Genomic DNA, 21,185 nt, shown 5'->3' on the forward strand with positions numbered 1-21,185 from the left:
TTCTTGTTCTGATGGCTGCCCTGTGTAGAGTAAACATGAACGGTGGCTATACTGCCGGGTGGATGATGCATCCAGTCAGCATAGAAGCAGCTAGTTTTACTAGTCATAAATATAAAAAGAAAAAATATGATCAATAATGATACAATATTGTTGTGTTTGAGACTGTAATGTAAGAGGTGTGGACTCGAGTCATATGAGCTGGACTCAAGTCACAAATTTGAGACTCGACTCGCTAAAATTGAAAAGACTTGCGACTCAGACTTGAGGCTTATGGCTCTGAAAGACTCGAGACCCAAAGTGGAAGAGATGTGGGGAGGAGTCAGACTGCAGACTGCTATGCTGTCGGTTACTTTTAATATGAATGGATTTGTTTCCTGCCATAAATTTGATATACAGCAGTTTTGTCAAAAGCCTGTTACTGTGCTTCGCCTCCATAAGCTTGAAGCAAGTAACACATCAATAAGCCCTTGTTCAGCTCCAGTCTTATTCAAAAAAACAGGTGAAATGACCGTTTTCCTCATGGTAGCAAAACAAAAGAAACAGAGCTCTCTCGCTCTCTCGCTCTCTCTTTTTGACCGATTTTAACAGTTTCTGTAGGTAAAACAAGCGTCGCATTCACCACGAGGCTGAAACTGACTTGTCAATCACCAGCTTCACATTCGAATTTACTCCAACGTTAAATGGTGCCGCAGTTACATTCTGTAAAATTTATTCAGTTTGGTCTTTTGGTTTTTGTTGTCAACTAAATTCAGTTTAAATCTAGTGTTTGTTTTTAGTCTGCTGAGCAAGTTTTAGAACTAAGCTAATTTTTATTTGAATCCTGTGCTCCCAATGCTCACAAAAATCATAAAAAATATTTTCTTCAAATATATATTTCAAAAGTTCAATAGTACTTTGAATATACACTTTGTGTATACTATGTCTGTTATGGTTATCCATCTACTGTGTATTTTATTGAATGTATTCCAATGTACTGAATGTATTGAATGTACTGTGGTCTTCATTATGCCCATATTAGGAACTCCAGGTCTAAGCTTCATTTCTCTTTGGCCAGAATGAATGGAGAAAAATTGCCTCAATTGCCCCCTGTGTTCAATAAAAATGTTCAGAACCCAATATGTTTTGTCCTGTGTACATTTTTGTCATGAATATCACTGGATCCTCTGAATTACAAGGTGGTTAATACTGATGCTACTGCATGTCAATCTGATCTCACAAAGCTCCATGAAACTAAGGTGAGCTGTGGTGGTGTTCTTGTTAGTTGTGCTACCTTATCGAAATGTTCTACCATAGTGCATTTATAGGTATGCTTGTAAATAAAACCTTTGGGTAGGACATTCTGATAGGCTAAAACACTGTGTTAAAACTATGTGTCTTAGTTTAGCTTCTTGTTTGCAGCATCTTGTCCAAGTTTTCCGTTACACCTTAAATGGCACTGCTGTTCAGAATGTAACTTCTGCACCACTTAAGGTGGAACAGGGAAATTTTAACAAGAAGCTGGTGAATGTCCTGAGAAATGTTACCAACATTTAAAAAAGTTGTCTACCTTCTTACAAAAGTGATACAATGTTGTCAAAAGAAGGTACTGTTTATGTTGTCTGAACAAGGTTGTCACAACATTGTCACAAACTTTTCTTCTTTCACAGGTGCTCCTGTGATTTTATTTCCATCTGAATCTGCTCTGTCTGTGTTTTTCTCCCTCATCTTCTGAGAAAATCACAGGCCGAATTACCTACTGTTTCTCAGTGAACTCAGTGCTGTTCTAATCATTTTAGCCCCATCTGTGTTCTTCCAGGCAGACGACACCTCAGGTTGGATAACCTACATTCAACATTAAACAGATCTATGTGGTAAATGTCAGTTAACAAAAAAATTCTGACACTGAATTAATGTGGATATGAGGATGATTTATGGTTGAAGTGAGAGGTATAGGTATATTATACTATCGTAATCTTTTTTCTCTTTTTACATTTATAGTTTTCCTCTTTTATGTCATTATGTGTTTAAACCTAACCCTTTTTCTTTATGAATGTGATTTTTAATAGTGTAAACTTTTCTATGTTCACCTATTCATTCCCCTTCCCACAACAGCAAGTCAGAGAACGAACAGGTGTGATACAGTAGATTAAAGAATTTTAGGACACATCATCAGTAGTGTACCTCAGAGTCATCAGGTGTTTTGGCCTTTAAACGCTATACACCCTCATCTGAGGTGACCAGCCATAGGTTGATCAAGCCCATGCTTGTGTCCCATGCCCGATTTAGTTATTTATTTTTAAGGTATTATATTGTATAAAAGCAAATGCAGTTTGTTTTTTATTTATTTATTTATTTATTTATTTATTTATTTATTATTATTTTATTTTTATTTATTTTTTTTTCGATAAATGCTGTTGTATTTTTGAGAACGCTATTTTTAGGCTTTTTTTCCTTTTACAAAGTTGTATTTTTTATTGTAAACTGTGGTGTGTGTGCTGATAGAAGACTGGGTGCTCATTTAAGATCTGTTTGCCCCAGACTACCTACCCTACGTGCTGTCCTAGTGGACCCAGAGAGGCTGAATACTTACCCCCTGCTCAACTGACCCTTTGTTAACACCGCTAGGTTGCCCAGGTCAGCCAGACAAGGTCTGAGAACTTGGGCCTACTCTGGCATACACCAGAGCTCAGAAACCAGAGGCCAAGGATCCAGGGCCAGCCGCGAACGGATCGCTGCTTCCCAGATCCCCTGGGACCGGAAACCGTGCCCCAACCACCCGTTGCCAGGTGGCCAACTCCAAGACTCTGGAAGGTAGGTCCTGTGCAATACGTCACCTCCCAGATAGTCTTGGGCGGAGGTCCAAGCCGGCGGATAGCTTTCCTTCAAATTCCAGGCTGGTGTGGTAAGGTTTTAGGGTTAAGGTTAGGTTTAGGGCTAAGGTTAGGGTTAAGGTTAGGTTTAGGACTAAGGTTAGGGTTAAGGTTAGGTTTTAAGGTTTATGGTTAGGGTTAGGGATTCGCTCTGGGAACAGCGGGTGATGTGGCTACGCTGGAGGAGCCAGGTGCAGCTTATTGCAAAGCTGGCCCCATGGCTCCGCCTCCCCCACCCTGGAAACGAAGTCAGACAACGCTTTGTGCGAGCACACATGCAGCGATCAACCTCCTCGTCCTCCAGCATGGTGAGTAAGCACGCCCCATACATACATGTCTCTTTGCTGTTAGTTTCTCTGCTCAAAATGAAGGTTTTGACACCTTACCTTTTGCAGAAGGAATGCCCCATCTGCGGACACATGTTCACAGTCAAGACCCATCACCTGATTCGCAGACTCCAGGTGGAGAACAAGGGCCCCACTTTCACGGTCTGTATTCATACTGAAAATCAAGATCAAGCGAGCTTTTACCCTTTTACTCCATGGGAGGTTTCCGTCCTCCCTGAGCTCGCCTTAAGACACCTGCATTACGCTTTGACAGGTGTACCACCCCAGTCAAACTCCCCACCGGTCACTGTCCCCGGAGCGGGTCGCGTGGCCACAGGGTGCAGGAGAGCCCGCGGCACGCTTGACACCAGAAGGAAAATGCCCATTTTCCTCCCGCCTCACCGGGTGAGTGAGGAAGTGATAAGAGTAGTGGTATTTCACTGGCGGCGCCCGACAGAGCGGGGCCTCCCACTTATTCTACACCTCTCATGTCTCCTCACAATGACAGCCTAGAGTCAAGCTCAACAGGGTCTTCTTTCCCCACTGATTCTGCCAAGCCCGTTCCCTTGGCTGTGGTTTCGCTAGATAGTAGGTAGGGACAGTGGGAATCTCGTTCATCCATTCATGCGTGTCCCTAATTATATGACGAGGCATTTGGCTAGTTGAGAGAGTCCTGGGAGACTCATTGCGAAGGTTACGACACTGCCCCCTACAGCGCCGATGATCTCTTCTTCTCATACTTCTCATACTCATCGTTACGGACTGGGGGGATTCAGCGCTGGGCTCTTCCCTCTTTGCTCACTGCTACTAGGGGAATCCTTGTTAGTTTCTTTTTCTCTGCTTAGTAATATGCTTATATTCAGCAGGTCATCTCGTCTAATCTGAGGTCGCGCTCGAAGGGAGGAGGGGGCAAGAAGCCTGCGCCGCCTGGAACTGAACCAGGGCTGACGACGAGCACCGGGGGGTCCCATTCTCCAGCTGAAGCGCATGCGGGGGAGTGTGGCATAAAGACGGATGGTCATAAACCCCCCCGCTACCCGCTGCACGCTTCTCCCGACTCAGAAGACGCAAAAGCATGGTTTGGACCCTTCCGTGCTCAGCGCAGGAAGATGGCACAGGCAGCCAGAAAGGAGTTAAACACCCATCAACTGGCAGCCGCGCTTCTTCCTCGCCAGAGACATGCATCCCCAGACCCCCCCAAAGAGGTCAGGGAAGAACCGGTGCCCTTCTGCCCCACGCACCTGCAGCGATGAATTAAGTTCCCCCCAATCCCACACTGACATGCTCTTGCCAGCGCCCACCCTAGTCATGTAGCACAGTCCAAGCGGAAGATGTGGAGGGAAGGAAGCCTAAAACAAAGCCACCGGGGGAGAGAGAGAAACGGCAAATGGGCAGGGGAGCCGCGCGAGGCGGACACCACATTTAAACCCATGCATCCCAAGCCAGAGGACTGGGGTCTGCATTTAGGAGGACGAAGGCACGCACGCACCCAGGTGCGAACCTCCAGCCGCGGCCCCCCCAAACCCCTAGGAAGGGGAACAGCGAGCCCGATCGATTGCAATAGCGACCCTCAGACAGGCGTAGCCCCGGGAGTGACCCGGGGCCGCAATGTGCATTCAAAGTGTCGATGATCAATGTGTCCTACAATTCACATTAGTTCTCACAGCTGGCTGCGTTCTTCATCGACGCACGAGCCGAGTGATCCACCGCTAAGAGTAGTACTCTTTTATATATTGGTTGAAAGGCCCAGAATCAAACAGACACCACTGGGTTGAAGTTAACTCTCCTACCACCTACAAGCTGTGAACTCGCAAACACCCTCTGTGCACCATGAGGGAGGAGAAGGGCAAGGCTTTACTGGTCCGCAGACTTTCGGCCCACCCTCGCACCCTTCCTCCCAGCTTTTAAAGGAGTCAGGAGGTGCACCCCGTGGCACTACCCGGCCTACGTTGATGATCCTTCCGCAGGTTCACCTACGGAAACCTTGTTACGACTTTTACTTCCTCTAGATAGTCAAGTTCGATCGACTTCTCGGCACTAGGCCGAGGCATCCCGGTGAGGGTGCCCCGACCACGGCCGATCCGAGGACTAAACCATCCGATCGGTAGTAGCGACGGGCGGTGTGTACAAAGGGCAGGGACTTAATCAATGCAAGCTTAAGACTCGCACTTACTAGGAATTCCTCGTTGATGGGGGAAAATTGCAACCCCCAATCCCAATCACGAACGGGGTTCTGTGGATTGCCCGTGCCTTTCGGCAGAGGCGTGCAACCCGCTGATCCGTCCAGTGTAGCGCGCGTGCAGCCCCGGACATCTAAGGGCATCACAGACCTGTTATTGCTCCATCTCGTGCGGCTAGCTGCCGCTTATCCCTCTAAGAAGTTGGGGAACGCCGACCAAGGGGGGGCCGCGTAACTATTTAGCAGGAGGGGGTCTTGTTCGTTATCGGAATCAACCAGACAAATCATTCCACCAACTAAGAACGGCCATGCACCACCACCCACAGAATCAAGAAAGAGCTATCAATCTGTCAATCCTTCCCGGGCCAGGTGAGTTTCCCCGTGTTGAGTCAAATTAAGCCGCAGGCTCCACTCCTGGTAGTGCCCTTCTGTCAGTTCCTTTAAGTTTCAGCTTTGCAACCATACACCCCCGAAACCCAAAGACTTGTGGTTTCCCGCAACGCTGCCCGGTGGGTCTTTCTTGTGAATGCCGCTAGATCACGGGTCGGCATGGTTTATGGTCCGAACTACGACGGTATCTGATCGCCTTCGATCCTCTGACTTTCGTTCTTGATCAATGAAAACATTCTTGGCAAATGCTTCTGCGTTCGTCCGTCTTGCGCCGGTCCAAGAATTTCACCTCTAGCGGCGCAATACGAATGAGAGAACGAACAGGTGTGGTAAAGTAGATTAATGAATTTTAGGACACATCATCAGTAGTGTATCTCAGAGTCATCGGGTATTTCAGCCTGTAAACGCTATACACTCTCATCTGAGGTGACCAGCCATAGGTTGATCAAGCCCAGGCTTGTGTCCCATGCCCAATTCAGTAATTTATTTCTAAGGTATTATATTGTATAAAAGCTAATGCAGTTTTAGATAAATGCTGTTGTATTTTTGAGAATGCTATTTTTAGCCTTTTTTCTTTACAAAGACTTTCTTTACCATTCTCCCCCAAGGGATGAATAGCACGCTCCAAATTTGGGCTTGTACTCCCAAGTTATAGTTTGGAGTCCACCCCTGGTTAAGGTGGGGGGTCCCGTTGTTTGGCCCCTAACCACAGATTGGGTTGGTGGGTGGGAGGGAGGGTTAGACCAGAGGTTTGGTTTAGGCCCTAGGTTATGTTTGGGTCCTGAGGGTTAGGGCCAATGCTATGCTTAGGCTTAAGGTCATGTTTTAGACTCAAGGTGGGCATACGCTTAGAATTGGGTTAGGGCCAGGCCAGAGGTTTGGTTTAGGCCCTAGGTTATGTTTGGGTCCTTAGGGTTAGGGCCAATGCTATGCTTAGGCTTAAGGTCATGTTTTAGACTCAAGGTGGGCCTACGCTTAGGATTGGGTTAGGGCCAGGCCAGAGGTTTGGTTTAGGCCCTAAGTTATGTTTGGGTTTTTTGGGGGTTGGGGTTAATGCTTTGCTTAGGCTCAAGATTATGTCTTATGCTCAAGATAGGCTCAAGCTTACCATTGGGGTACGGCCAGGCCAGAGGTTGGGTTTAGGCCCTAGGTTATGTTTGGGGTTTTAGGGTAGGGCTAATGCTGTACTTAGGCTTAAGATAAAGTTTAGGCTCAAGGTAGGCTTAGGGTTAGGTTTTAGGGTTGAGGTTAGGTTTTAGGGTTTGGTTAAGGTTAGGCTTAGAGTTAGGTTAAGTTTCAGGGTTAGGTTTAGGGCTGAGGTTAGAATTAAGGTTAGGTTAAGATTAAGGGTTAGGGTTAGTTCTAGGGCTATGTATAGGGTTAAGGTTAGGTTTTAGGGTTTAGGGTTAGGTTTAGGGCTAAGTTTAGGGTTAAGGTTAGGTTTAGGGCTAAGGTTAGGGTTAAGGTTAGGTTTTAGGGTTAGGGTTAGGGATTCACTCTGGGAACAGTGGGCGATGTGGTTCATTCACAAGACACGTTTAGTAACCAACAATGTCACAAAAAATTGATATTTTATGTTAATTTGTAGTGTATTGTGTAAAAAGGCATTGCTTAAAGGGCAGAGCCTCAGTAACAATGACCTGCTGGATTCAGGACTGGAGCCCCTCTCTGCTTGACTAACAAGTTGACACTTTAAACTGGAAATATTCAGGAGGAGCTTCTGCAAATTGGATCTGATATTATAAAAGTTGGTAAAGCTCTGTTATTTAGAAAGATTAATACTACTAATCAGTATTCACATTGTCTCTCCTATATGTGCCGCAATCTTTTTTAGCAAGATGTTCAATGAAATAGCATTGCTACGATTTTCTCTGATCTTAGAATTCTGTTTATACTTTTGCAAAAGAAACCAATTTCATATATAATATGCTTTCAGTAATCCAGAGTGTCACAAAATATATGTATAAAGTAAATGTAAAACTCCATCCTTAAAGAGTTGGACCTAAGTGAACAATGACCCACTGGATTCAGGACTGGAGCCTCTCTCTGCTTGACTAACAAACTGACAAAATAAATGGGAAATAGTCAGGAGGAGCTTCTGCAGATTAGATCTGACATTAAAAAAGCTGGTAAACTCTGTTATTTAAGAAAGATTAATATTACTAATCAGTATTCATTTAGCCTCTGCAGGATGGACAGCAGTCTTTTTAACAAGGTGTTGAATGACATGGCATTGCTACTGTTTCCTATAACTTTAAATTTCTGTCATTCGCAATAGAAACCAATTTCATTCATAATATGCTTTCAGTAATCAAGATTGTCACTAAATATGTAAAAAGTAACTTTTCAACTCATTCCTTAAAGTAATGAACCTCAGTAACAATGACACACTGGATTCAGGAGTGGAGCATATCTCTACTTGACTGAAGACTTGACACTGTAATGTGGAGTGTCAGGTGCAATACCCGCCATCATCACCAGAGGTCAGTCTCACCTGATTATTAACTTGCTCCCTAATGAGACCTAACTCACCTGCAGCTCATTAACCTCCCTTTATGAGGAACCTTAACTCACAGTGGATCTCTGAGAAGTATTGCTAGTTAATATGTGTACCAAACTTTGTTCTCATCTGTTGGAGTTGTAGATATTCAGGTGGGTCTTTAATTTAGCCATATTTCAATTCGAACTTTTTCCACTGCAATCGAACGCGTCACAGTGACAACGAAAGGCGCTTGCATGTGGCGGACAGCGGCAGGTAGATTTTGATCCGCTAATTATCTTTTTTTTTGTGTGGTGACGTCTTTAATTTGGCTTAAATTCAGTTGGAACGTCTTTCCACTGCAATGGAATCTGTCACAATGACAAAGAAGATGCTTAAATGTGGCAGATAGCGGCAGTTGGATTTTAATCCGCTTAATTTTCTTGTTTTTTTTGTTGGTGACGTCTTTGAATTTGGCTGAAATTCAGTTGGAACGTCTTCCTAGAGCATTCGAATGCGTAACAATTACAAAGAAGGCGCTTGCATGTGGCGGATAGCCGCAGGTGGATTTGAATCCGCTTAATTTTCTTTTTTTTTGTGGTGACGTCTTTTAATTTGGCCGAAATTCAGTTGGAACTTCTTTCTAGATTATTTGAAAGCATCAGGATTACGATGAATGCGCTTACATGTAGTGGGTTTCCCCAGCTGGCCTCTAGTCTCCTTATTAGTTGTTTTGATTGTTGTAATGTCTATTATTTAGCTTTATTTCAGTTAAGTGTTGAATGACATCGCATTGCTATTGTTTTCTATGACTTTAAATTTGTCATTCGCAAAAGAAACCAATTTCATTCATAATATGCTTTCAGTAATCAAGATTCTCACAATATATATGTAAAAATAACTTTGTAACTCATTCCTTAAAGGAATGAACCTCAGTAACAATGACCCACTGGTTTCAGGAGTGGAGCATATCTCTACTTGACTGAAGACATGACACTGTAATGTGGAGTGTCAGATGCAATACCCGCCTTCATCACCAGAGTATTGACCTGCTCCCTAATGACACCTTGACCTAACTCACCTTCAGCTCATTAATCTCCGTTTACAAGGACCTGCGCTCACAGTGGATTTCTGAGCAGTATTGCCAGTTCAAATGCGTAGCTACTTTGTTTGTTCTCATCTCTTGGATTTATTTGGTTTGCCTAGACCAGTTTCTGGACTTTTTTTTTGGTCTGTTTTTGAACACTCTTTGGGACCTTTGCTGTGTGGTTAGCTATACTGTTTCATGTTTGATTGGGTTTTAGATTTTTTACTGTCTCTGAATCTGAATCTGTTTTTGATTTTTGAAGCTGTGTTCTGAATAAACAGGAATCATGGATTCACACCCATCTGGAGAGTCTTCATTACATGGAGATATTCAGGTGGGTCTTTAATTTAGCCTTATTTCCTTATTTCTTTCCCCCGCAATCGAATGCGTCACAATGACAACGAAGGCGCTTGCATATGTCGGATAGCAGCAGGTGCATTTTAATCCGCTTTATTTTCTTTTTTCTTGTGGTGACGTCTTTAATTTGTCAAATTCAGTTGGAACTTCTTTCTAGTGCAATTGAATGCGTCACAATTACAAAGAAGGCGCTTACATGTAGTTGGTTTCCCTAGCTGGCCTTTAGTCTCCTTATTTTTCGTTTTGATCATTGTAATGTCTTTGATTTAGCCTTTTTTCAGTTCGAACTTATTTCCATCACAATCGAACGTGTCACAAATACATAAAAGGCTCTTGCATATGGCGGATCGCGGCAGTTGCATTTTAATCGGCTTAAGTTTCTTGTTTCTTATGGTGACGTCTTTGATTTGGCTTAAATTCAGTTGGAACGTCTTTCTAGTGTAATCGAATGCGTCACAATTACAAAGAAGGCGCTTCCATCTGGCGGATCACGGCAGGTGGATTATTATTTCAATTTTCCTTTTTTTCGTGAATGTTTTTACTTTGGCTGACTTTCAGTTCGAACTTCTTTCCACTGCAATGGAATGCTTCATAATGACAACCAAGTCGCTCCCATGTGACGGAAAGCCGCAGCTGGATTTTTGTCTCCTTAATTCTGCTGTTTTTCGTGGTAACGTCTTTAATTTAGCTTATAGGTATAAACAGCCATGCCACTGTCTCTTATGTTCCAGGTGCTTGTGTTTTAGACATAGCCAAGCGTCTCCCCTCGGCTCTCGGCAGACGCAACGCCTGCGGGACCGTGGTTATCCACGTCGGGACCAACAACATCTCTGACCAACGTTGTGAGGTCCTAAAGGAGCACTACCAGACACTACTGGACACCGCCAGGAATGCTACAGCTAATAATGCTAGTGTTACTGCTGAAAATAAGGTGATTGCTAGCACTTTTACTGTAAAAAAGGCAAGTGCTAATAAAAATGCTTATTCTATAAATACAAATGCTCATACCGCAAACTTCCTTGAGACGCCACATAGGTTCCTCCCAATTGAGACTGTCTGTTCCCCGAATAAAACAAAGCCTCGAAATGTTTGCTCCAGTAACTTTTGATTAATATCAGACCACTTATACGAGTTTGGAGTGACAGCACCTTTGGTCTAAAGCTAGGACTGCTTAACATAAGATCTCCTGCATCTAAAGCCGTCGTTGTAAGTGAAATTACCGATCACGATTTTGACGCTCTGCGTTCAAAGAAACGTAGATTAGACCCGATGAATACTTTAGTCTAAATAAATCCCCACCCACAGGCTACAGCTGTGCGCATAGCCCTCGTTTAAGCAGCCGGGGTGGAGGTATAGCAAACATCTAAAGCTTTAGGTGTGAGCCAGAAAGTACCCAGACAGCAAGCATGTTCGGGCCGGATTACCTTGGCCGTCACAAAGTCCTCCTAGCAGTCGCATCTGCATTGCGGACTTGTGCCACATTTGGGCCAAGTAACTGTTAACAGCACTAGACACACTGCCGGTCAGCGGACTCGGAGCGCATTTGGGCTGGATCTTTAAAACAGACGCGCCTCATTTAAAATTTGCCCCTCCCTTTTTTTTCCCCCTCAGTCCAGTTTCCCCCAGTTGTCAGTTGTCTTTGACTGTAAAACTTGCTGCTGCTTTTGAGGTAAGGTGTATTTTAAATATTTGCACATTTATTAGAATTACGATCAGGTATCTTGGATTTTATCGTTTAACTTTTAATATGTTCACTTTGATAGCAAATAAGCTGAGTGGTGGAGTTGCTAGAGTGGACGACGTTAGTGCTAGCTAACCTAGTTATGTTAGCTGAGGTAGTGAGTCAAAATGTCTAATTCCAACCTAAATTAACATTCGAGATTTCTCTGTTTAATAACGACACATTCTTAATCTTACATTATCTCCCTCGCCTGTCTTTGTAGCTAGCTAGCTAGCTTAGCTGGGTTGTACTGTAAGAGGCAACTGTTAGTGTTCATTGGAAAATGTGAAAATGTTCTAAGAGCAGGTTTAATATTTCTGCCTGTTTTAGGAAAGCCTAAAGAAAACAAAAGTGAATTTGAGTGTAAGAAACATCCTTTAGCTAGAATCTAAAGTTACCCTATATTGTGGCGTGTGGAGCTTGCCAGCTAAAGTTAGCTAGCTAAGCTGTATTAGCCAAGCACTAACGTAAGTTTAACCATCTTATGTTGTTGGTTTTTATAGTGTATATACCAGTAACACAGTCCTCGTATTTGGTTAAAAGTGTGTAAAATAACCCTCAAACAGAACGGGTTTCCCTTTGCTTAATCTTTTATTTGACGAAGCTTCAACTCTCACACTGCTGCTCCCGCGGCCGCTTCGGACTCAGTCAGTCTCAAAATATTCAAAATTGCGAACAGAAAGTGTTTCTGCTATCATTACTAGCATTATTAACTTTGTATGTACATCTGATATGTTCAGAAGCATCAGCAGAGCTATTTACAGAGATACTAAAGCTATTACTACTAGTAATAATAGCTTCACTTGTTTCGTCTTGTAATTTTGAGACGGTCTCTGACTCTGAAGCAGACGCGGGCAAGCACAGTGATGGCGTGAGTTGAACCTTTTGGCAAAAATAAAAGAATAGAGAAAAGAACAAGAAAAGAACAGCGCAGTTCAGTACAAACTGGGTTTGTTGTGTTTCTCATCTTTAATTTGGCCACGAAAGTGTAATTAATCTAATAAGACAGAACGCACACAAACTTTACCGTCCGATGTGGTGTGTGTAGCCTGATTGGGTGAAAGCTGAGGCATGGCCGTGGTGGTCTGAGGTGGTCCTTAAACGGTCACAGTAACGCAGCCGTTTTTTTTTAAAACATACACGCAGCTGCCTGCAGCACCGAGCGCGTTTAACTATCGCAGCTCGGTCATGTTGACGTGTCGGAATACATGCATTAAATAAACCAATAAAAGAACGTGTTTTAACGTCATAATGGGCTGTTACTGCGGTAGCTCGGTAACTCTTACCGGGCTCAGGCCAAGGCCCAATATATAAAACGGACGCGCCTAATTAAAAAAACATTCCCCTTTCTTTTTCCTGCTCAGCGGTCTACAGTCATCCGTTGATATTGATCTGTAAAGTTTGCTGCTGACTTTGAGGTAAGTTAATCATTACTTTCAATATCTGCACATACGTGATCAGGTATCACAAATTACATTTGTTTATTTCATTTATTTTTAAATATTTTATTCAATTTGACAATCAAATAAGCTTAATGGTAGAGGAGTACAGACAATTATAGTTCTGTTAAAACAAATTACCGTTAGTGTCTTCTCTTTGATTATCTTTAAGTTCAAACAAATTTTGCCTCCCCGCCAGGGCCAGCCTCCTACACCTGTCCTCAAGAGTCAGCCTCCTACATCTCTCTGCCAGGGCCAGCCTTTCACCTCTCCGTCAGGCCCTGATGGTGAGCCAGCCTCCCACTTTATCTAGACTGGCCTCTGGAACCAACCTCTTTCACCACTTCTTTAGATCCAACTTCCTCCATGTCTGCTATAGGGTGAACATTCTTCTTCTAAAGTTTCACCCACACTTTGAGAGGTCATGACCTCAATAAAACTGTGGGCTGCAAAAATTGGCTGATTTGGGCCAACCAATGACTTGGTCAGACTCTTAATTGGACAGTAGTGCCAGTACTCCTCTGGCAGCAGACTCATTCTTATGTATTTTCTGTGTTGTAATTGTAATGGCTTCCAATTTCAGTGTACATCAAAAAATCTAAATCGCTAGGTTATTCAATTACTAAAATAATCGATAGTAACAGCCCTGTTTTAAATGGTTATGTTGGATAGAGGAATAGTTAAAAACATAGGTTTTGTTCCTGCTTTCTTGCTGCAGCACCAGCCATTGCATGGATTTGTTCAATTTCATCAGCAGCACACTTGATTCAGTTTAATGTAGGGTTGGCTGAAGCTGGTATTGGATGGTAACTGTAAATAATGGGCTTCCTCAGTGAGAGCTTGAAAAAAAGGTTCTAATGACTGTTACCATTCAGTTCACCGTTCAGCTGTTGACCGCAGCAGTGACGAACTGTAAGAATTTTAAGTGATTTGAATTCCAGAACATGGATTAGAGCCCAACCAATATGAAAACTGTGACTGATACCAGTGATGATTGTTAAGAGGCTGGAAATTGTTAACACTGAACAATATTTGCTGGCATTATTTTGTATTGTAGTATTTTATATTGTATTGATTTATACTCATTCATTTTAGTTGAACTGTGCTTCACTGATACAATTGTCACCTCTCAATGGTCACACTTCTTAATTTGACATTGTAAAGTATTTTGTGTTCAAATTGCCAGTTAACCTTTATTATTGTGATGACATGAGCAGAGTTTAGCAATCTCTATCAGTGTTAGTCTGTTTTTTTTATGTCAGTTTATTACATTGAAAACAAAGCAGCTGATTATCGCTTCTTTAATGGCAGGATTTTTTGCTGATAAGTCTACACCTCAGTACTGGCATTGTATTGTTTTCTTGTTTGAATTCATTTTTCAAAAAAATGCTGTGTTGAAAACAATGACATTCAGTAAACCTTTTTTGAGGTATTTGGTTTTATGTTTCCCTTTTTGAATTTACCTTTTTTTTTTTGAAAACATTTATTAATGATTTTGTGACTAATTATGTGGGATATGGAGCTGTTGCTGACTCTAGAACGGATCCAGTGCAGATGCAACAAGTCAGGGCCAGATCCGTTCCAGAGACAGCTGCTTATATCAACTTGAGCTCGGATCTCTTCTGAACTGGGTCCGTGCCACATTTGGGCCAGATATGAAGAGAATATTTAGACCTGCACCAATTCAGGCTCATCTGGGCCGGTTTTTAATCTGTTTTGGCGCAGATCTGTAAAACGGATCAGTTCCAGTATTGGGCCGTTGTGCAAAAAGACTCCGGGCCAGCTCTGCTTTGCGGATCCGGACCGGATACAGCGCTACATTTGGCCCTAATCGGGCGCAGTGTACATTTGTTGTCTGGGTAGGCTATAAACTGTCTTCTTTTGAAGTTCTTTTTCTTAATATAAGTGATCAAGGAACAAATAAAAATTCCTTTTCACTAATTACAATTTACAGGCCGCCAGGGCCGTATTCTCAGTTCTTACAGAAATTCTCTAAGTTTCTGTCAAGTTTAATAACGTTTTCAAATAAAATAACGATTGTCGGAGATTTTAATATCCACTTTGACAATCCTGAAGATGCACTACGTAAGGCAATTATATCTGACTCCATAGGTTTCACCCAAATTATAAAGGGGCCCACACACTACCACAACCACACTCTAGACTTAATACTGACCTTTGGTGTAGACATAGATAACTTAGCCATTCTCCCCCAGAGCACAGCAGTCTCAGATCATTACTTAATCTCATATGAAATCCACTTTAGTGGTAATATGCGTTCATCACCATGTTATCACGTTAAGCGGAATATAACTTCCTCCACAGCTGGTAGCTTTATTAGAAAACCTTCCACAATTATCAGCTTCTGTCAGCTGTCCATCTGATCCTTCTGAGTTAGATATTATGACCAAGTTCTTAGAGGATAATTTTCAATCTACCCTAGATATTGTGGCTCCATTAACAAGTAAAATAGTAAGGAAGAAAAAACTCGCCCCTTGGTATAATGATCACACTCTGGCTTTAAAACAGATCGCCAGACAACTAGAGCAAAAATGGCGCCTGAATAAACTAAGTTTTCCAGTCCACCTGGAAAGAGAGCCTTATAGTCTACAGAAGAGCAGCATGCTCAGCCTATCTCTCCTCTCTCATTGAAAACAATAAAAATAATCCTAGATTACTTTTCAGCACAATCTCTAAAATAACAGAGAATAAAACAGTTAGTGAACCCCAGATACCATTAGCCTATAGCAGCAATGACTTTATGAATTTCTTTAGTGATAAAACTGAAAAAAATTGTCAAAATTCAGAATGCACAGTTAAACTGTACAAACCTGCTGCCTTATAATGCCAGTCTAGATCCTGAGAATATTATAATCCCTGCAGAGAGGCTGGAATCGTTTACCTTACTTCAACAAAATGAACCAGTTAATATTGTTTCCTCCACAAAATCTTCCACTTGTATGTTAGATCTGATTCCTACAGGTTTACTCAAGGATATTTTGCCAGAAATAACCAAGCCTATTCTGTCAATAATAAACTCCTCTCTTAGCCTTGGATACATCCCAAAATCTCTTAAACTTGCAGTAATTCGACTGCTGATTAAGAAAGCTAACCTCGATCCCTGCGTCCTATCAAATTACAGACCTATCTTGAATCTCCCCTTTATATCTAAGAACCTGGAAAAAGCGGTAGCAAAACAGTTAAGTTCCTATTTGTATGGAAATCATATACATGGAAAATTATAGTTTGGTTTTAGGCCACATCATAGTACAGAGACAGCACTAGTAAAAATTGTTAATGATCTTTTATTATTCTTGGACAACAGAAATGTCTTTGCTAGTCCTCCTCGATCTTAGTGCAGAATTTGATACAATAGACCACGCTATCTTACTAGATAGACTAGAAAACCTTGTAGGGGTAACAGGAACAGCTCTTTCCTGGTTCAGGTCCGACCTCACTGATCGCTATCAGTTTGTTAATGTAAACGGTGAATCATCTGTCCTTGCAAAAGTTAAGTATTGTGTTCCACAAGGCTCTGTTTTAGGACCTATATTATTCACAATATATATGCTATCACTGGGCACCATTATCAATAAACACGGCATAAATTTCCACTGCTATGCCAATGTGATGGACCCTGATCTGTGCTTCAACACACACACAACTAATATTACTAGAACAGCCTTCCTGCATCTTCGCAATATTGCTAAATTAAGAAATGCATTCTCTCTACAGGATGCAGAAAAGTTAGTTCATGCATTTATTACTTCAAGGCTAGATTACTGTAATGCCCTGCTGGCTGGATGTCCCAGCAAAAGCCTTAACAAGCTTCAGCTAGTCCAGAACGCTGCAGCCAGAGTCTCACAAGAACCAGAAAGTTCGACCATATCAGCTCAGTTTTATCAACCTTACACTGGTTACCAGTTAAATTTCGCATTGATTATAAAATTCTCTTACTGACTTATAAAGCTCTAAACGGACTCGCCCCTCAGTACCTGAGTGAACTTCTCTCCTACTATGAACCATCATGCCTACTTAGATCACAAGGTGCTGGCTTACTATTAGTTCCTAGAATTAATAAAGTTACATCAGGAGGCGGAGCCTTCTCATACAAAGCCCCCCAGCTTTGGAATAATCTTCCTGTTAACGTTCGGGACTCAGACACAGCCTCAGTCTTTAAGTCTAGGCTAAAAACCTACTTGTATACTCAAGCCTTTGGTAATTAGTTTTCCTTGTCAGGTCCAGACCTGCTGGAGTCTCTGCTAATACTGTAATCTGTGATCAGTCACTCATTACAGAACTGACTCTTTGTCTGTTTCCTTTCTTTGCCGAGTTGAACAGCTGCCCATCCTGTGCGTCTGATGCTGTTGCCTCTTCTGCCTTCATCGGGTGCCCACTGCTCGCCAGCCCTTTGGACCGGCTTGACCACAACTGAGCTTCATGCTGTACAACGCTGTGTAATCCTCACCCTCATGAACTGACCCTCCCGATGATGCTGCTGCATAAACTAAAACTAATCAAATTAACCATTGCAACACCTGTTGTACAAAGCGCTATATAAATAAACTTTGCTTTGCTACAGATAGTAGAGAGACAGTAAGATAGAGCGAGATAGATACACATATATAGTTACATAGAAAGACAAACAGACAAATAGAGATAAAATAGTGGATATATAGACAGAGAGACAGACATATAGGCAGATAGAGAGACAGACAGACTGAAAGATAGATAAATAATCAGATAGACAGACAAAAACAGACAGAAAGTAGAGACAGTAAGATAGAAAGATAGAGATACAGATGCACATATATAGTTAGACAGAAAGACAAACACAGACAAATAGAGAGATAAAGAGATGGATATTTGTAGACAGAGAGACAGACATATAGGCAGATAGGTAGACAAACGAATAGACAGAGAGACAGATAGATAAATAGATATATAGATAGACAGAGAGATAGATTATATATATTGATAAATGGACAGACAGACCCAAATCACATATGGCTCCTTTGACAGACAGTGTTGATGTAAACAAAAGGTAAAAACCTTTTTTCATGTCAATCATAATTTTGAAGGTTTAATTAAGATTTCAGGAGGCAAATTTATTTATTACACGTTCATTTTAAAAGGGCAGTTCAAAGTGCTTTACAAAGTGCTACACAGTACAAACAGTACAATAAAATAAGGGGGGAAATAAAAAAACCTAAAATGAATCGAAAAACAGTGCAAAGTCTAAACAGAAAGAATGAAAGATGCACAAGAACAAAAGAAGAGTCTGAGTTTAACGATTTAAAGACAAATTAAGGGCAAATCTGAGATCTTCTGGCAACTGATTCCTGCTTCAAACAGCAGGCGAGCTGGTTTAGAGCAGTCAAAAGGACTTTTATATTTCATTTGTTCAGCCAAAACTGTTTCTACTACATGTTGAATGCAGTCTATGTATAGAAACAGAGTTTTGGTATTAAACAGGTGAAGGCTGACATCCTGCATTGCTTGGGGAATCAGTGTGTTATCACGGAATTTGAACTTAATTTTGGACGGCTGATGTGGGATCATTTTATATATCTATTATAACTTCTGCGTTGATTTAGCTGGAGGATCCTTTAATTCAATTCAAGTTCTGTTTCTACAGCACAATTTATGAGCTTCACAAAGCAGGTTGAGAGAAAATCCAGGTGCGTGCCCCAAAAAAAGGAACCAAGACTCAAAAGGAGAACCCATCCTCCTCTGGTTGACTCAGGATTTGTTCTGAGCACTTACACCAAGTATCTATAGACCACAGTTTTTTGTGAGAGAGTGAAGTAAACCTTTGTGTCATCAGGATAACTGTGACAAGTGTGTTTTTTCCCCAGCAGGATTCAGCCTAACGAGCACATGGAGAGACTATGAAGACGTTGACTGAGTAGATAAACAAACTTAAAGGGGCACAAGGCAGCTGATTTCCTAAAGCAGGAGAACATCCTGGTAAAAATGGACGGTCTCCTAGGCTTTTTTGAAGTCGCATTGTTGGATTCACCTGCAGAAAAAAGATCTCACATTCAGTGTTTGCATATCAAATAATTGAAATGGCCATTAAATTTGTAAAGTAATACTGCCATTCATCTTAGCCTTTTTAAAATCGAAACTATGTACAAGCTCAATTGACAATGTAAACTTATTCATATCAGCAATGCAACGACTCTGCAAAGGGTCCTGATCTGTGTGTCCAGCATTATTGTCCTTTCTGGATTTCTGTGATGTGAAACATTGACCATATTATCAACCTCATAATCATTTACATCCTGAAACAATTCAACATGTTAATATTAATAATGCATATAATATTATGTTACTAATATAATTACATCAAGGGTGCCCAATCCTAGTCCTGGAGATCTACCACCAATATTAGGATGTACCTAAAAGATCTCCAGAACCAGGATTCGGCATCCTTGATGTAATTAATGTTACTAGGATAAAAAAAAACACGATATTAAAACTACTTAAAAAAAATTCCTTACCTTTTTGAAGATGCTGTGTTTTGGCATCTTGAGATGGAAGAAGATACTCTTGTGTTCTTCGTCCCCTCGGTTTCGGGCACTGCAGTTGAAGCATCTGCATCTAGATGCTTCCGTAAGGCAGTCATCAGGGCCTCGTCAAATGTAGAGTTTCGAGGGTTCAAGGCCTTGTTCAGAGAACCTTCCTCCCCAAATCTTTGAAGGAGCTTAACAAACGTACCACTTAGAACCTCCTCTAGCTTTGCAACACTAGAGGATGCAGAGAGCTCTCTGAGAATTCTCTCAATCAGTTCTTTTGGATCATTGGAGCTCGCCTCTTTTGTCAGGTCTGATGAAGATAGTCCTGACAGAAACCGAAGGACAGCCAAGTTGCCAGGCTGGCACGATGCTGTCTGTCCGATTTAAGCAAGCCTCTGCTTGAGTCTTGGCTTGGTAACACTACATCGTTAATGGTCTGGCTGGAGACCCAATGTTCCTCTTTGATAGAAAGAGAGAAACCAGACTGAACTGATGAAGGACGGTACAAGTCTTTAGGGTCGGCATTCTTAATTGCCCTGACGATGGAGACAGCCAGAGATCCTGTCAACAGCTCACTCTGGGTTTTTTACAGCTTCAGTGAGCTAATTTTCGGATCTGATTCTCCGAAGAACCTCTGCATACACAGCATCATTGATATAGCGGTGAAGTTTTTTGAGACCATGTTCTCCATCTTCTACCGTGACAGCAGTGAAAAGGGCTAAAAATCCTTTGACAGTGTCCGTCACAGTCTGGACCTGGTCTTCATCAATTAAGAAAGGAGATCCATGGACACCAGTGGATGACATCTCCTGTACTTTCTGTAATATTGCACGAATGCAACAATGGAGAGAATCCACGGAAATGCTTCTTAAAAGTGAGCACTGAGCTTGACTGTCTAATAAAAGGTGGAATTGAGTTCCACAGTTTAGAAGCATAATAACTGAAAGAGGCCTCTCCATGTTTTCTGTATTTTACAGAGGGTATCTGTAGAAGGTCACTATCTGCAGATCTTAGATTGCGTGCCGGGAACATAAACAGACAGACACTCTGTGATGTAAGCAGGTAATGGGTTGTTTTGAGCTTTAAAGACTAGTAGCAGAACCTTGAAATCTATCCTGAATGATACAGGCAGCCAGTGCAGTTCTTTCAAAACGGGAATGATGTGATCTCTCTTTTTTGTTTTTGTTAGGATGCGCGCTGCTGCATTTTGTACAAGTTGTAAGGGATGTGTAGTTTTCTTAGGAAGTCCAGCGAGAAGAGCATTACAGTAGTCAAGTCTGCTTGTAACAAATGCATGAACAAGTTTCTCTGCATTGCTCTGAGATAGAAAAGGCCAAACTTTAGCGATATTTCTTAAATGATAAAAAGCTACTTTAGTGACCGTGCTTACATGTGGGGTAAAACAGAGCTCAGAGTCTAAGATCACACCCAGGTTTCGTACTTCAGGTTTGGTAGATGAAGCTAAAGAACCAAGTTTCTCAAAAATCATTTTTCTCTGAGTTTCAACAATCAGTAATTCAGTTTTTTCATGATTTAACTGTAGAAAATTTTGCGACATCCACTGAGAAATATCTGACACACAGCTAGTTAGCCTGTCTGCAGAGTCTTGATCTTCAGAAGGAATAGTAATGTATAACTGGGTGTTGTCAGCATAGCTATGAAAATTTATGCTATGTTTCCTAATAACATCACCTAGAGGTAGCATGTACAAAGAGAAAAGCAAAGGCCCTAAGACTGAACCTTGGGGGACTCCACAAGAAACGGCAAATCGTTTTGATGAATGATTTCCAAGTGAAACCATGAACTGCCTATTACTTAAATATGATTTAAACCATTCT

The 21,185-nt window shown here is 41.8% G+C and overlaps 1 non-coding gene across 1 annotated transcript; it reads right to left on the reverse strand.

The window, feature by feature from the left end:
- Window positions 1–4,739: 4,739 nt before the first annotated feature.
- Window positions 4,740–4,893, reverse strand: LOC118819586. Its single transcript, XR_005008189.1, has one exon. It is a non-coding gene; the product is annotated as a 5.8S ribosomal RNA (ribosomal RNA).
- Between the last annotated feature and the right edge of the window lie 16,292 nt (window positions 4,894–21,185).

The sequence above is a fragment of the Colossoma macropomum genome, unplaced genomic scaffold (assembly GCF_904425465.1).
Source record: "Colossoma macropomum unplaced genomic scaffold, Colossoma_macropomum, whole genome shotgun sequence".
In the NCBI taxonomy this organism is placed as follows: Eukaryota; Metazoa; Chordata; class Actinopteri; order Characiformes; family Serrasalmidae; genus Colossoma; species Colossoma macropomum.